This window comes from Eurosta solidaginis, chromosome 4 (assembly GCF_040869045.1).
Source record: "Eurosta solidaginis isolate ZX-2024a chromosome 4, ASM4086904v1, whole genome shotgun sequence".
NCBI lineage: Eukaryota > Metazoa > Arthropoda > Insecta > Diptera > Tephritidae > Eurosta > Eurosta solidaginis.
In genome coordinates this window covers 137,996,324-138,014,063 of record NC_090322.1, presented here as the reverse complement: position 1 = coordinate 138,014,063, position 17,740 = coordinate 137,996,324, and the positions used below count along the sequence as shown (strand labels likewise).

Sequence of the window (17,740 nt, the reverse complement as noted above, 5' to 3'; positions counted from 1 at the left end):
TTGATATCCATTAACGCTTTGCACGCCTCTCGGATAGCGAAAATCTCAGCTTGAAACACACTTGCCGAGTCGGAAAGCCGCATATATAAGGACGTGGGCGGGACAGTCGCAAATACTCCCGCTCCCACTCCGCAAGCCATTTTGGATCCGTCCGTGAAAACCGAGATGTAGAATCTCTGAGTGATCCCCCCATCTTTCCAATCTTTCCTTGTGGGGAAGAGAATTGTGTAGTTTGTGTCGCAGACTTTCCTTGGACATATGTAGTCCGTTTTTGACAAGATTCTGTTTTACATAAGAAGTAATTTTTTTCATGATTCAATGAAACAAGAAACGTACTTCAAGGAGCTACAATTCGTTTAGTGGGTTCAAAGCACAAAATTACATTAGAGAGTTATAGAGCTTCTTATTATCACATCTATAACGGTTATACTCTAGAACTGGGTGTTGTGGTTGTTGTGCTAACAGTGCTTCTAGAACAGGGGTCGACTGCTGACGGGTTAGGGGGTCAGAATATACCCGCGGTAGGTATGACTGTCGTAAGAGGCGACTAAAATACCAGATTAAAGCGGTTGTGTAGCGCAACCCTTTATGTTGCCAGCGCAATACACACCTTCTCCAAACCCAATTGTCAACCTCACCTATCCGTGGCGAATCCTGTTCCATTAACAACCGAGGCTCTGGCGACCCCTCATGGATATAGGGGTTGGGAGGGCGGGATGGCAAAGAACGTCGCATGTGGTCATAACAAATCGTTCCCGAGATGGTCGGGCTTGGTACCGAAACGTACCTGATCTGCATCCGCCAAAGGACCATCAACATCGATAACACTCCCCAAGGCCTTCGGGGAGTGTCCTTATCGCTACAACTACAACAACAACTGCTGATACACGTCCAAACGTTCAAAGGCGAATAAAAAAATGTTGCTTCTATTAAAAGATATTCACCGAAAAATGAAAAATGACCCCAACCGCTCTGAAACCATGGGTCGGTATTTTTGTGCAGAATAGGTTCGGCCTTTCTTTAAAAAATCACCCTCGGTGGGTTCAACACCGGCTACGTTACGTGAAGTATTTCCGCACAGAAGACTATTCTGTATAAGTGTGTGTCTGTGTCCTTTTTCGGTTTATTGACACCGATGTCGAAATACGTCTTTTGTTACCTCCATCGAGATTTTGGACGTTTATTAGCTGTCGATCCCTGTCCTAGAGTGTTACTGATCCTATGACGTTAGATAAGACTTGAGTAACCATACGTTAGTTGGTTTCCAACACCCCCCAATCCCTAAACCTTCGGGAGGGGCTTTTACGCTTTTGTTTATGCCTTTGCAATCTACTACAGCAAAGTATTTATAATCTGTTTGGTAGGCACAATTAAGTAAGGGTAGGTGGAAATCAGATTGAAGTATCAAGTTTCAAGCAGCATTCGTTTAATTTAAGGTATGCGAGTGGGTGGGTGTGCTCTAGGCCTGGCCACTGCAATTCGTATTTCAAATTGTTAGTCTGTTTTCGATCAACAAACATTTGTCTTCACATTGTAAATATGGAATCGCCATGTATGTATGTACATATAGTATGTTTATTGTACATGGATATAAATAAGTACATACGATTATTTTCTGTATAGTCCAGAGTGCCGGTTTAGCATGAAATCGCGACAGCACAAAAGAAAAAAAAATAAATTTGTTTTGCTTGGTGTATTAGAGACACTGGAGTAGAAACATTCCGAGAAATAAGTAGAGAGAATACATGGAATAGCAGTTGTTTTCTAAAAGAGAAATGAAATATAAAACCAATCAATGCGAATAATACTGTTTTCACACAGAAACTTAATGATTTCATTTCACCTTCTAATGAAATCGTAAATTTTTTGCTTTCACACAGAAGTAACTGCTCGATTAGTATGAAGGATGAAATGTCAAGCGAAAAAATGACAATGCTATATGACAGACAATCATGGCGGAACGATACAAGATGGTAGCATGGTGACATACCTATAAACAAAAAAAATTCCATGTGCTTGTAAATTCGATGGACAAATGTCAAAATCTTACTGCGCCGGTAGTTGATGTATCAAATCAAATAAAAAAGGTTATAATCAGCTGTTCGATGCGGCCACCTTGTATCGTTCTGCCATGCAGACAATGACATTTACTTTGACAAATGACATTTTTAAGCACTGAACACACCAAAAACTAAGAAGCGGAAGGCTGCCAACAGAGTTGCATTGTGCTTTTGACTTCATTAGGCATTCGATTAGCTACTAATGAAATAATTATAGATTCGAATTTTGTAGGGAAGATTGAGCTCAATAAGCGTCTTAATGTAGAAAACTGCCTTTATTATACAATAAGCCGTCTGTGTGAAAACAGTATAAGCTACATATGAATTTTATTCATTTTGTATCTCTTATCATTTGTAATAACTTAGTTCAGTTTTGAAGAAATTTCATATATTTAAGGATTTATTTAGAAAGTGGAATTCTGATAAGCGCAATTCACAGTTTCCGCAACCCACTTGTCAACTTCACCTACGCGTGACGAAACCTGCTACAAATATGAATGCATCAAACACATATTTAGCGGGCCATGTAGTAGTCAAGCCAATTTGCGGGCAGGACTGTGTTATCCGTTTAACAAGTGTCGTATGAGAAGAGACTTATAAAGCTCGATATTTGTTCGTCGGGACTCAACTTTTCAGTTGCACACTCAGTTCAAAGTAGCACCTGTTGGCAAGAATGTGTTTGTTCCTAGATAGGCTTTCGCCACAATGAACACTTGAGCTTTAGTCACATTAGAGGTGAAGTTGATAACAAGCATGCTTCTCAAATCTCAAGTATTGTTTCTTAACAGTGGCTCATCTTGAAGTAAAGCTCTTACTCAAACTGAGAAAAAGGATAGCCCTCAATTTGTATTCAAGTGTTATTCTATTATTGGCCTCAAACGTAGGGCTCACTTGCAGAACGCCAAGTTATTATTTTATAGCTAATAGTTAATTTAAAAATTTGTCAAAAATGTATGCGTTTAACCCTTTAGGTCAAGTTTACTCTAAGCTAAACGATAGATGTAATTCCCTTATCGTGCACAGGCCCGCCACTTTTGATCAGTTGGTGACTTCGGTCGCCCACAACTTTTTGTGTGTCCGTAGATTAGAAGTGAAGAAACCCAGTTCCTACACCCTCCTTCTCCCAGACACGGGGTGTCCACCGCTCCGTTCCTATGGGGCCAGGCCACCATATAAATAACCTGGGTATACCTCCACCGATTCGTCAGCTGCGATTTACCGAACATCAATTTCATCAACAGCCGGTTGCTTGGAAATCGACAACCGATTCGTCATCTGCGCATCGCCGATTCACCAATCCTATCCACCGACATCCACCGATTCGTCAGCTGCGACTCGCCGTACATCGACTGTCTTTTATTCAGATTGATCATTTAATTTAGATATTCCATGGATAGGCTAAACAATTTTCTGTGCTAACTTCTTTTAATAAGTGACCAGCAAACACCAGCAAGTGTTTTATTCAATGAAGTACAGAGAAACCTTTTCTAACGGATACCTCTCTTAGACTGACATCTCCTTTGGCCAGACAGTTTTTTATGTACCAAATTTCAAGTAAAATTTTTAGAACAAATTGCGCTCAGTAAGGAGGACGCGGACAATTATTTGTAATAAAATAGGATGAAAAACCTCTACTGACCTGATACGAACCTCTTAGCGACGTACATTGCGACCTGTTTTCGTTACAAATCAATGAAAAACCTCTCTTGGACGGACGCGAACTCCTCATAAGTGGACAAACTGTGTACATGTTTGCATGTATATCAGTTTTTATGATTGAATATGTCGTACTGGTTGCGTACATACTTTGTAAAATGTAACAAATGAACAAAGGGGGCTCTTAGATGAATATGTAGTTTAAGAAGTGTCATAGGTGTACATAGAACGAAGCCTTCATTCGATAAATTTTTAGGCGTGATAATTAGGCTGAGTGTGAGTTTGCCTGAATTGCTACCTAAATTGAGAAAAAAAACCTAATTTACTGGAAAATGACGGTAAAGCAGTACAAATAAAAAATAATTTAAAATTGTCAGCATACTTTTCAGCCAAAGAGAATCTATACAAGGTCATGACAAAGCGAATTCTGTCCAATTTGCCGAGCAGAAGAATGTCAAGTCAAAAGAAATTTTAATTTTTCGATTAGCTGACATCAAGGCGAATTTAGTACCAGGTGTTGTTATCCCAACAGCTGATTGCTTCTTGATTATTTTCCATACAGTGCCTTGTACTTTAATATGTCAGTTAATCGAAATCAATTAAAATTTTCTTTTGACTTGACATTCTTCTGCACGGCGAATTTGTTGAATTCGCTTTACCACCACCTGGTATGGATTCGCCTTCGCTGACATATTGTTTTACCACGGCATGCAAGGCGAATATATACAAGGTGATGGCAAAGCGAACTCAACCAATTCTCCGTGCAGAAGAATGTCAAATCAAAAGAAAACTTCTATTGATTTCGATTAACTAACTGACGTATTGTTATACAAGGCGTTGTATGGAAAATTATAAAGAAGCAATCAGCTGTTGGGATAACAACACCCAAGGCGAATCTATACCAGGTGTTGGCAAAGCGAATTCAGCCAATTCGCCGTGCAGAAGAATAAATAAAAAGAAAATGTTCATATTGTTGTACAAGGCGTTGTATGGAATATTATCAAGAAGAAGCAATCAGCTGTTGTGATAACAACACCTGGTACTGAATTCGCGTTGCTTTTCAGCATAAACTCAGACGTCAAATATAAAAAAAAATATCAAAGGCGAATCCGTACCAGGAGGTAGAAAAGCGGATTTAACCAATTCGCGGTGCAGAAGAATGTCAAATCAATTGATTTCGGGTATCTGACGTATTAAAGTACAATTCGCTATATGAAAAATAATCAGGAAGAAGCAATCAGCTGTTGGGACAACTAGGATAAATACAATAAGAGCCGTCACTCGTTATTTTGTGGCAAGTATTTCGCTGGAAATTGAAAAAGTTGATGCCGAATGTTTTCTGAGAGGGACATTTTTAATTGTCTCGCATTTATCCATGCCGTTTCGGCCCCTTGTGCAACTGTGATTTTTGGAAAGAGAATTAAATAAGTTAATTAAATACAGTCGGAAAAATAAACACAAATACCCCACGAAAATGTATAGAAGACATTTATAAACATCTCGCCCAAAAAAAAAGTAGCGACTACCTCTCAGTATACATCGAGTAAATGCCTAAAAAATAACGAGTGACGGCTCTTATTGTATTTATCCTCTTTGGTTGGGATAACAACACCTGGGGGACAATTCGCGTTCTATGAAGTGATAAAATAAAAAAAAATTTAAACAACAATTTTTTCAAATGTATGAAAACTCATTTTCGTTTTAACACTTCGCAAAATATGAATTGCCCCACTGGTATCTACAGAATTCGCCTTGCAAATATCTCAACTTTTTTGTTATGATTTTCACGAATGCAAATCAAAGATATACGTTTAGTCAAACTAATTCGAATTAGTGGATGCATGTCTTCGCTAGTGAAGTGTCCGCTGTGGAGACTTTCCAAATCGCTCAAATCAAACACCGAGGCTACACGGTGGACGTTGCTGCATGATAAACGATGCATCGGGAGAGGTATCAAACGACAACAATAATCCGAAGGCGGAAAAGAAAACTTTTATCCCTGCCCGGAGATATGGTAAAAGTCTAGAACAGGGGTCGACTGCTAATAAGCGTTCAAAAATATCGAGAGTGGTGTAAAAAACGCGTATTGATCCCAAAAACAGTAATCTGAGGGCGAAAAAGAAAAAATTCATCTATGTCTGCAGATTTGTACAGTTGAACTTGACAATTTTCATGTGGTTGTAATGTTGTACAGTGGAAAAATGTTGGTTGCAAAGGGATTTTGCACGGATTTAATTTTGGTCCCACCCCATTGGTGGACCGGCCAGGATAATTTTTTCCAAAGCAAGAAAGCAGTATAAAACGTTTTGTTTGTTAAAATCAAAGTTCCACTGTAACAAAATTTGACTGTAAGATTGTTTTCAAAGCATTAAAGCATGCCGCTTTTAGATTTGAAAGACATGAAGGCAGTTCGCTTCTTATTTTGGGCTGTGAAAAGAATTTTTTGCCAGATAATGTATGATAATGGCTCTCTATAAAGTCATTCAAAATTGCATATTCATTAGTTTTTGTTATCCACTTAACAAAAGAATTTATTTAGTTAAGACAAACGTAAAACTCGCAGATTTCTCTAATTTCACTTTTTAAACTTTACTGATGTTTTGCTCTGGACGGGTAGCACATGCTTACATACTGTTTAAAGCAGTGAAATATAAAAATTTGTCTTTAAAATAGAAGGTCTAAATCTATAAAATAGTTAAAAAAAAATTTAAATAGGTAGCCATTCCCTTGACAATAGTAGTTGGCTGACGGTGATTGTCCGCCCAAGGAAGTTTGCACTGTGTTGGATTATCAACATAAAGCAATAAATGCTGTTGCTCTATACTCGATGGCAAACGATACTCAGCGCCAGGGACCTTGAGTAAAATATATTTTTAAAATTTTAATTTGAAAGCTGAGTGAGAAAATTATTCTATTTGATATTTGCATATACGATATTTTCAGAGCTCCTCAATCCCTATGCACTTGAAGCACTTTTGTTTTTGTATTATAATTTATTTGAAAGTGCCTGAATTTCTTATGAAAGTGGAAGTGATTTTTCCATATGAAGCTTATAGGGTCGACATAATGAGTCACAGTCAAATGTCCGCGGAGCCGAAATATATCTGAAAGAAATAAGTACTTACATATTAGAGATATACGCGGTCGATAAACGCCGCCGCCGCCGCCGATTTTGATCGTTTTTCGGACGCCGCCCCCGAATGTCATTGGCATATCGGCGCGGCGGCGGCGGCGTCCGGCGCGCTACTATATTTTCTCGTTTAAGACTATTTAGGCCATTTATTGTTCATGTCGAAAATGGTTCGGATATGGTCGAAAGTGGTATCAACGGATGCGCATCACTGAAACTAGTTGCGAAATTTAACTCTTTCTAACTGTTCAAAAGTTATTTAAAACAAGTAAGGAAGACTAAGTTCGGGTGTAACCGAACATTACATACTCAGTTGAGAGCTATGGAGACAAAATAAGGGAAAATCACCATGTAGGAAAATGAACCTAGGGTAACCCTGGAATGTGTTCTTTGTACGATATGGGTATCAAATGAAAAGTGTTAATGAATATTTTAAAAGGGCGTGGGCCTTAGTTCTATAGGTGGACGCCTTTTCGAGATATCGCCATAAAGGTGGACCAGGGGTGACTCTAGAATTTGTTTGTACGATATGGGTATGAATAGAAAGGTGTTAATGAGTTTTTTAAAAAGGCGTTGGCCTCAGTTCTATAGGTGGACGCCTTTTCGAGATATCGCCATAAAGGTGGACCAGGGGTGACTCTAGAATTTGTTTGTACGATATGGGTATCAATTGAAAAGTGTTAATGAGTATTTTAAAAGGGAGTGGGCCTTAGTTCTATAGGTGGACGCCTTTTCGAGATATCGCCATAAAGGTGGACCAGGGGTCACACTAGAATTTGTTTGTACGATATGGGTATCAAATAAAAGGTGTTAATAAGTATTTTAAAAGGGAGTGGGCCTTAGTTCTATAGGCAGACGCATTTTCGAGATATCGCCATAAAGGTGGACCAGGGGTGACTCTAGAATTTGTTTGTACGACATGGGTATCAAATGAAAGGTGTTAATGAGTATTTTAAAAGGGAGTGGGCCTTAGCTCTATAGGTGGACGCCTTTTCGGGATATCGTTATAAAGGTGGACCAGTGACTCTAGAATGCGTTTGTACAATATGGGTGTCAAACGAAAGTTGTTACTGAGTGTTTTAAAAGGGAGTGGGCCTTAGTTCTATGGGTGGACGCCTTTTCGAGATATTGCCATAAAGGTGGACCAGGGGTGACTCTAGAATTTGTTTGTACGATATGGGTATCAAATGAAAGGTGTTAATGAGTATTTTAAAAGGGAGTGGGCCTTAGTTCTATGGGTGGACGCCTTTTCGAGATATCGCCTTAAAGGTGGACCAGGGGTGACTCTAGAATTTGTTTGTAAGATATGGGTATCAAATGAAATGTGTTAATGAGTATTTTAAAAGGGAGTGGGCCTTAGTTTTATAGGTGGACGCCTTTTCGAGATATCGCCATAAAGGTGGACCAGGGATGACTCTAGAATGCGTTTATACAATATGGGTATCAAACGAAAGGTGTTAATGAGTATTTTAAAAGGGAGTGGGCCTTAGTTCTATGGGTGGACGCCTTTTCGAGATATCGCCTTAAAGGTGGACCAGGGATGACTCTAGAATGCGTTTATACAATATGGGTATCAAACGAAAGGTGTTAATGAGTATTTTAAAATGGGAGTGGGCCTTAGTTCTATGGGTGGACGGACGGCTTTTCGAGATATCGACATAAAGGTGGACCAGGGGTGACTCTAGAATTTGTTTGTACGATATGGGTATCAAATGAAAGGTGTTAATGAATATTTTAAAAGGGAGTGGGCCTTAGTTCTATAGGTGGACGCCTTTTCGATATATCGCCATAAAGGTGGACCAGGGATGACTCTATAATGTGTTTGTACAATATGGGTGTCAAATTAAAGGCATTAATAAGAATTTTAAAAGGGAGTTTTGGTAGTTGTATATGTGAAGGCGTTTTCAAGATTTCGACCAAAATGTGGCCCAGGGTGACCCAGAACATCATCTGTCGGGTTCCGCTAATTTATTTATATATGTAATACCACGAACAGTATTCCTGCCATGATTCCAAGGGCTTTCGATTTCGCCCTGCAGAACTTTTTCATTTTCTTCTACATATGGTAGGTGTCACACCCATTTTACAAAGTTTTTTTCTAAAGTTATATTTTGCGTCAATAAACCAATGCAATTACCATGTTTCATCCCTTTTTTCGTATTTGGTATAGAATTATGGCATTTTTTTTCATTTTTCGTAATTTTCGAAATCGAAAAAGTGGGCGGGGTCATAGTCGGATTTCGGCCATTTTTTATACGAATACAAAGTGTGTTCAGATAATTATGTGAACTGAGTTTAGTAAAGATATATCGATTTTTGCTCAAGTTATCGTGTTAACGGCCGATCGGAAGGACAGACGATCTACTGTGTATAAAAACTGGGCGTGGCTTCAACCGATTTCGCCCTTTTTCACAGAAAACAGTAACCGTGCTAGAATCTAAGCGCCTACCAAATTTCGCAAGGATTGGTAAATATTTTTTTCGACTTATGGCATTAAATGTATCCTAGACAAATCAAATGAAAAAGGGCGGAGCCACGCCCATTTTGAAATTTTCTTTTATTTTTGTATTTTGTTGCACCATATCATTACTGGAGTTGAATGTTGACATAATTTACTTATATACTGTAAAGGTATTAAATTTTTTGTAAAAATTTTACTTTAAAAAAATTTTTTTTTAAGTGGGCGTTGTCGTTCTCCCATTTTGCTAATTTTTATTAAGCATACATATAGTAATACAAGTAACGTTCCTGCCAAATTTCATCATGATATCTTCAACGACTGCCAAAATACAGCTTGCAAAATTTCTAAATTACCTTCTTTTAAAAGTGGGTGGTGCCACGCCCATTGTCCAAAATTTTACTTATTTTCTATTCTGCGTCATAAGTTCAACCCACCTACCAAGTTTCATCGCTTTATCCGTCTTTGGTAATGAATTATCGCACTTTTTCGGTTTTTCGAAATTATCGATATCGAAAAAGTGGGCGTGGTTATAGTCCGATATCGTTCATTTTAAATAGCGATCTGAGATGAGTGCCCAGGAACCTACATACCAAATTTCGTCAAGATACCTCAAAATTTACTCAAGTTATCGTGTTAACGGACGGACGGACGGACATGGCTCAATCAAATTTTTTTTCGATACTGATGATTTTGATATATGGAAGTCTATATCTATCTCGATTCCTTTATACCTGTACAACCAAACGTTATCCAATCAAACTTAATATACTCTGTTATCCAATCAAACTTAATATGCTCAACAGAGTATATTAAGTTTGATTGGATAACGTTTGGTTGTACAGGTATAAAGGAATCGAGATAGATATAGACTTCCATATATCAAAATCATCAGTATCGAAAAAAAATTTGATTGAGCCATGTCCATTCGTCCGTCCGTCCGTCCGTTAACACGATAACTTGAGTAAATTTTGAGGTATCTTGATGAAATTTGGTATGTAGGTTCCCGAGCACTCATCTCAGATCGCTATTTAAAATGAACGATATCGGACTGTAACCACGCCCACTTTTTCGATATCGAAAATTTCGAAAAACCGAAAAAGTGCGATAATTCATTACCAAAGACAGATAAAGTTATGAAGCTTGGTAGGTGGGTTGAACTTATGACGCAGACTAGAAAATTAGAAAAATTTTGGACAATGGGCGTGGCACCGCCCACTTTTAAAAGAAGGTAATTTAAAACTTTTGCAAGCTGTAATTTGGCAGTCGTTGAAGATATCATGATGAAATTTGGCAGGAACATTACTCCTATTACTATATGTACGCTTAATAAAAATTAGCAAAATCGGAGAAGGACCACGCCCACTTTTAAAAAAAATTTTTTAAAGTAAAATTTTAACAAAAAATTTAATATCTTTACAGTATATAAGTAAATTATGTCAACATTCAACTCCAGTAATGATATGGTGCAACAAAATACAAAAATAAAAGAAAATTTCAAAATGGGCGTGGCTCCGCCCATTTTCATTTAATTTGTCTAGGATACTTTTAATGCCATAAGTCGAACAAAAATTTACCAATCCTTTTGAAATTTGGTAGGGGTATAGATTTTATGACGTTAACTGTTTTCTGTGAAAATGGGCGAAATCGGTTGAAGCCACGCCCAGTTTTTATACACAGTCGTCCGTCTGTCCTTCCACATGGCCCTTAACACGATAACTTGAGCAAAAATCGACATATCTTTACTGAACTTAGTTCACGTACTTATCTGAACTCACTTTATCTTGGTATCAAAAATGAACGAAATCCGACTATGACCACGCCCACTTTTTCGATATCGAAAATTACGAAAAATTTAAAAAATGCCATAATTCTATACCAAATACGAAAAAAGGGATGAAACATGGTAATTGGACTGGTTTATTGACGCAAAATATAACTTTAGAAAAAACTTTGTAAAATGGTTGTGACAAAGTTCTGCAGTGCGAAATAAAAAACCCTTGAAATCTTGGCAGGTATTACATATATAAATAAATTAGCGGTATCCAACAGATGATGTTCTGGGTCACCCTGGTCCACATTTTGGTCGATATCTGGAAAACGCCTTCACATATACAACTACCACCACTCCCTTTTAAAACTCTCATTAATACCTTTAATTTGATACCAATATCGTACAAACACATTCTAGAGTCACCCCTGGTCCACCTTTATGGCGATATCTCGAAAAGGCGTCCACCTATAGAACTAAGCCCCACGCCCTTTTAAAATACTCATTAACACCTTTCATTTGATACCCATATCGTACAAACAAAGTCTAAGTTGCGATACCTCGAAAAGGCGTCCACATATAGATCTAAGGCCCACTCCCTTTTAAAATACTCATTAACACCTTTCTTTTGATACCCATATTGTACAAACGCATTCTAAAATCACCCCTGGTCCACCTTTATGGCGATATCTCTGAAAAGGCGACCACCTATAAAACTACCACCACTCCCTTTTAAGACCCTCATTAATACCTTTAATTTGATACCCATATCGTACAAACAAATTCTAGGGTCACCCCTGGTCCCCCTTTATGGCGATATCTCGAAACGGCGTCCACCTATGGAACTAAGGATTACTCCCTTTTAAAATACTCATTAACACCTTTCATTTGATACCCATATCGTGCAAACAAATTCTAGAGTCAACCCTGATCCACCTTTATGGCGATATCTCGAAAAGGCGTCCACCTATAGAACTATGACCCACTCCCTCATAAAATACTCTTTAGTGCCTTTAATTTGATAGACATGTCATACAAACACATTCCAGGGTTTCCCTCGGTTCATTTTCCTACATGGTTATTTTCCCTTATGTTGTCAACATAGCTCTCAACTGAGTATGTAGTGTTCGGTTACACCCGAACTTAACCTTCCTTGCTTGTTGAAGTTGCGTATTTGCAATGACGTAGCATATGCATAGCCGTATGTAATTTGTTGGCGTTTTGTGTACAAATACTACACCAGTTTGCAAATGCAATGATGCTAGGCCAATTGAACAATTCACGGCAATTCACGATCAGGTGCAAATGGGCTTGCATCGTTGCATAGTAAATTTTCATTACATACCATACATGCACTGGCAATACACCTGCCAAAAAGTTTGCAGAATGCAATACTAATGCAATTAACAAAGCACCATTTCGAACAGCTGATATGCGTAGCATATTTTTTACAATACACTAAAAAAATGTCTTCTATACATTCGCTATGTCACACAGTGTTTCGACTATAAGGCGGTAGGTGGAAAAAAGTCATAGTGACAGATAAAAACGAAAATGTGTTTATGTTAGAGGGCAATTATTAAAAGTCGTGTACGCAAATTTTCGGGTAAATAGAGCCACCAATCTTCGACAAACGATGCATTTGTGTGGAAATTTGTGAAATCCGGGAGATATTGATTGATCGGTTTAAGTGCGTTTAGCGGTAATAAATTTAATACAAACCGTAATTTTTTAAACGATATCTATTCAGTACGAGTTATGCATAATCCAGGTAAAATCTTTATCATTAATTTTGGATTTTGGTATTCTTTTTTTCTTAAAAAAACACCAAGGAATTGTAAATTTTTAGATTATTAGCAAAAAAAAGTGAGTACCCTTAGTAACTCAATAAAAGTAGATTCATATTTAAGAGAATTTTATCTAGTTTCTGCTCATATAAGCCGATTGTAGCGCACGGATTTGCAAAAATGTGTAATTTTTACTTTTTTAAATTTTTCGATTTTCAGTTTCATCTTACATAATTTCACGAAAAGAATTTTTTCAATTGTGGCAAAGCGACCATAAAAATAAAAGACTTGAAAAAATATATAGTAACATACCTACAAAGATTAACCTTTGTATATCCGATAATGCGAAAGATGAACTAAAAAGAAACATAAAATTGTTGATGTAGAAAATTGATAAGAAGTGGAATTTCGCTGGTAAATGGATTGGGCGGTTCTCTTCTAAGTATGAGCAATGGTTGAATGGTGAGGATATAGGTTTTCCACTGGAGGAACCAGATGCTCCTTCGTATGCTGCTGAAGAAACTTTTACAAAAGCACAACAATTCGGTGGACCCTCAAAGGACTTCGAAGACTGTGGGCAGAAAACTAAAATAAAAACAGTAGAATTTATACTTAACAATTACACTTTGGAGGAAATTTTGTTCGCTGTCGAGCACGCTCTTAGGTTCGCAAGGAACAAAGATGCTGGAGTATTATTAAAGACCTAAGCGATGACTTAGACAGTGCTAGAGATATGAAAAATGCGCAAGTAAATGCTTAAAAACAAAGGTGTCTCTCTGGTGATAAAGCGATAGGCTATTTGCGATTCCACTATATTTCGAACAAAAATTATTTAAATAAAAAAATAAAAAAATTTATTTAAAACAAGTAAGGAAGGCTAATTTCGGGTATAACCGAACATTACATACTCAGCTGAGAGCTTTGGAGACAAAATAAGGGAAAACCACCATTTAGCAAAGTGAACCTAGGGTAACCCTGGAATGTTTTTGTATGACATGTGTATCAAATGAAAGGTGTTAATGATTATTTAAAACGTAGTGGGCCTTAATTCTATAGGTGGACGCCTTTTCGAGATATCGCAATAAGGGTGGACCAGGGGTGACTCTAGAATGTGTTTGTACGATATGGGTATCAAATTAAAAGTATTAATGAGGGTTTTAAAAGGGAGTAGCCCTTAATTGTATATGTGAAGGCGTTTTCGAGATATCGACCAAAATGCGGACCAGGGTGACCCAGAACATCTTCTGTCGGGTACCGCTAATTTATTTATATATGTCATACCACGAAGAGTATTCCTGCCAAGATGCCAAGGGCTTTTGATTTCGCCCTGCAGAACTTTTTCTTCTACTTAATATGGTAGGTGTCACACACATTTTACAACGTTTTTTCTTAAGTTATATTTTGCGTCAATAAACCAATCCAATTACCATGTTTCATCTCTTTTTTCATATTTGGTACTGAATTATGGCATCTTTTTCATTTTTCGTAATTTTCGATATCGGAAAAGTGGGCGTGGTCATAGTCGGACTTCGGCCATATTTTATACCAAGATAAAGTGACGCAAGTTATCGTGTTAACGGCCGAGCGGAAGGACAGACGGTCGACTGTGTATAAAAACTGGGCGTGGCTTCAACCGATTTCGCCCTTTTTCACAGAAAACAGTTATCGTCCTAGAATCTAAGCCTCTACCAAATTTCACAAGGATTGGTAAATTTTTGTTCGACTTATGGCATTAAAGGTATTCTAGACGAATTAAATGAAGAAGGGCGGAGTTACGCTCATTTTTAAATTTTCTTTTATCTTTGTATTTTGTTGCACCATATCATTACTGGAGTCGAATGTTGACATAATTTACTTTTATACTGTAAAGATATTAAATTTTTTGTTAAAATTTGACTTAAAATTTTTTTTTTTTTTTAAGTGGGCGTGTTCGTCATCCGATTTCGCTAATTTTTATTTAGCACACATATAGTAATAGGAGTAACGTGCCTACAAAATTTCATCATGATATCTTCAACGACTGCCAAATTACAGCTTGCAAAACTTTTAAATTACCTTCTTTTATAAGTGGGCGGTGCCACGCCCATTGTCCAACGTTTTTCTAATTTTCTATTTTGCGTCATAAGGTCAACGCACGTACCAAGTTTCATCGCTTTATCCGTCTTTGGTAATGAATTATCGCACTTTTTCGGTTTCTCGAAATTTTCGATATCGAAAAAGTGGGCGTATTATTGTCCGATTTCGTTCATTTTAAATAGCGATCTGAGATGAGCGCCCAGGAACCTACATACCAAATTTCAGCAAGATACCTCAAAATTTACTCAAGTTATCGTGTTTACAGACGTACGGACAGACGGACCGACGGACGGACATGGCTAAATGAATTTCTTTTTTCACCCAGATCATTTTGATTAGTTTATGCCGTTACGGATTACCGTTATGCGAACAAGGTTAATATACTCTGTGAGCTCTGCTCAGTTGAGTATAAAAAGTAAAAAGAATTTCGCTACTATTTTTTTGAACACAACTGTATGTGTTAAATATTAAAGGTGTTATCTGTAAAAAAAGTCAGGGACGATTGCTAGTTTTGAAATATTTATTTACAGTAAATATATAAGTGAATGATAACCTTATATAGAAGTATGTTGTAGTTGCATTTTTATTAAATAAACGACTGTTGAGCAAATCTGAAACAAAGTATAATTATCTTTACAATAAAAAGGATTTAAAAGGGTATGCGGTGGGAAAAACCAATTTTTTTTGAAGCACCCTAATGTATATTATAAATTTTTCGTATTAGAAGCATGGGGACTCTGTATAATCCAATTTCAGTGGTTAAGTTAATATAGAAGCATAACTATAATGGTTTTGACTTTTTTCCACCTAACTCCATACAGTCGAAACACTGTGCGTCATTGCAAATAAGCAACGCGACAAACCATAGTTTATTTTTCCAATATTGAATAGTAACTCAGCAATTGTCACTATAAAACAAAATGTGGAAAGAACAAGTAAGGAAGGCTAAGTTCGACATTACATACTCAGCTGCCAAATTACAGCTTGCAAAACTTTTAAATTTTCAGAAATCAATTAGTTAAAATCGAATAATCGTACATCCATGATTTTTCGAATAGTTGCTCGTTGCCGATTATTCGAATAACCCCTCCTGAACGATTATTCGAATGTTGAAATATACATACTAAGCATAAAAACTCGGTATTTTTTCATTTTAAACCAATGTTAGTATTTGCTAATCCAGAGCAGCAGCAGAAACAAAAAATATGCTCTGCTACTGCTACGGCTCTGAATATAAATAGATTATAGATGCATAAAAACTGATAGTAATGCTTTGGCGTTTTAGAGCACAGCAAATAGCAAAACAATAACTACGAAAAGCAGTCACTCAGCCAGAATGGAAAGGGTTCAAAGAAACCTTGTCCGTTTTGGTCTTAACTCTCTAAATTTCGATGATCCAATCCCATCTTACCTCGGTCGGTGTAAGCTTATAAATCTGCAATCACTTGAATCAAGGAGGATTGTCCAGTTGCTTATATTTGTATATTACCTGATAGCTGGCTCTCTTAACTGCCCAGCTCTCCTTGAAGGATTATAGTGTATGTAGTGTACCTAGCAGATGCCTGAGATTTTTTTACCTTTTCTTTTGTTTTCTTGTAGAGCCAATTATTAGAAATTTAGGATGTTGGAATCTAATAAACTCTTAAACATTGATTTCTCTATGCCGAGAGATGCTTTCAAGTTCTCAATCGGTCTAACTTTTCTCTGAAATTTTGCCTTCTATTAAGTTATCGTAACGAATTTAGGGAAATTCTGCTTATTTCAAATATTCTGCTTACGATCGTATCGCTAAACTAAAACACTCTGAAAGTACCTACGCAATTAAACTTCACTTCGCAACTGATAGCGTGCTTAAATCAAACTGATTTGCTTACTCAGCTTTTGCTCCTTTTATCGTAGCGTCCCAATACCAAGATACAGATAAGGGACAGCACTTGGATGTGTCTTCTCGCTCCCAAGAGCACTTGTTAAAACGAAACTAAAAAAAACACATAAAGTGCAACTTGACGATAACAACAACTGAGAAAATAGCAAAAGAAGTTTCTTATCTTATCATATTAAGCGCTTAAGCAACACTCGCCCTCCAGTTCCATAATCACTTCACATACACACTGACAGCACAGCTAACAAAAACAATCAACCACCCAGCACTGACGCCCATACAATATATCTATAAATTAGTTTTTGACAGCAGTAGTGTTGAAGCAAGTGGCCTAAGTACATAGTAGGCAGACGTACGGCAAATACGCGCAATACGTTTAATATCTTTGCGAAACAAAGAACTTAAAAAAACCAAAATACACTGCACTATGTACTATTGTTGTTAATCATCAGCTGGTATGTTTTGGCCAAGTTCTCGGCGGTCGTACTAGCAACCGCAAAAACAATACAATCGCGAGTTTTGGTACAAAAAGCAGCTTCTTGAAGGGCGCTTAGAAGCTCATATGCAACGCTGTCACTTAATTGAGAAGCTTTTGAAGGCTTGCAACGGTGTTAATTTGCAATTCGTGCCAGTCGGACAGACCACTAGTGAAGATAAACATAAAAAATCATATTAAAATCCCATTTGGTGACGTATTTGCAAAAGGGTGAGAGAAATCCAGAAATTACTTAAAAACGCGTATTGCAACGACAACGTAACCAGTGGCTTTTAATACGATATCGTGTTGTTGTGTTGTGTTGCGAGAGAAACGATGTCTGTGCGTGTGTGTGGTACATTAATACAGTGGTGGAAAGATAAATTCTGAAAATCGCGGTTATAAAAAAATTTAGACCTCTTAAATAATGAGTGATCTCAAGGCT

At 37.3% G+C, this 17,740-nt stretch overlaps 1 protein-coding gene across 12 annotated transcripts in view; it reads left to right on the top strand.

Annotated features, from left to right (window-relative positions):
* RhoGAP1A (Rho GTPase activating protein at 1A) overlaps positions 1 to 17,740 on the top strand; it is a 143,302-nt gene that overhangs the window by 28,035 nt on the left and 97,527 nt on the right. For 2 of the 12 annotated variants that reach the window (XM_067783028.1, XM_067783026.1), the window contains exon 1: positions 17,141 to 17,526. The exons of 9 other annotated variants lie outside the window; for them this stretch is intronic. The gene's annotated coding sequence lies outside the window, so the exon portion shown is untranslated. Of the gene's footprint in view, positions 1 to 17,140; positions 17,638 to 17,740 lie in introns of those variants that run through there. One more of the 12 variants, XM_067783027.1, reaches the window with a different exon arrangement.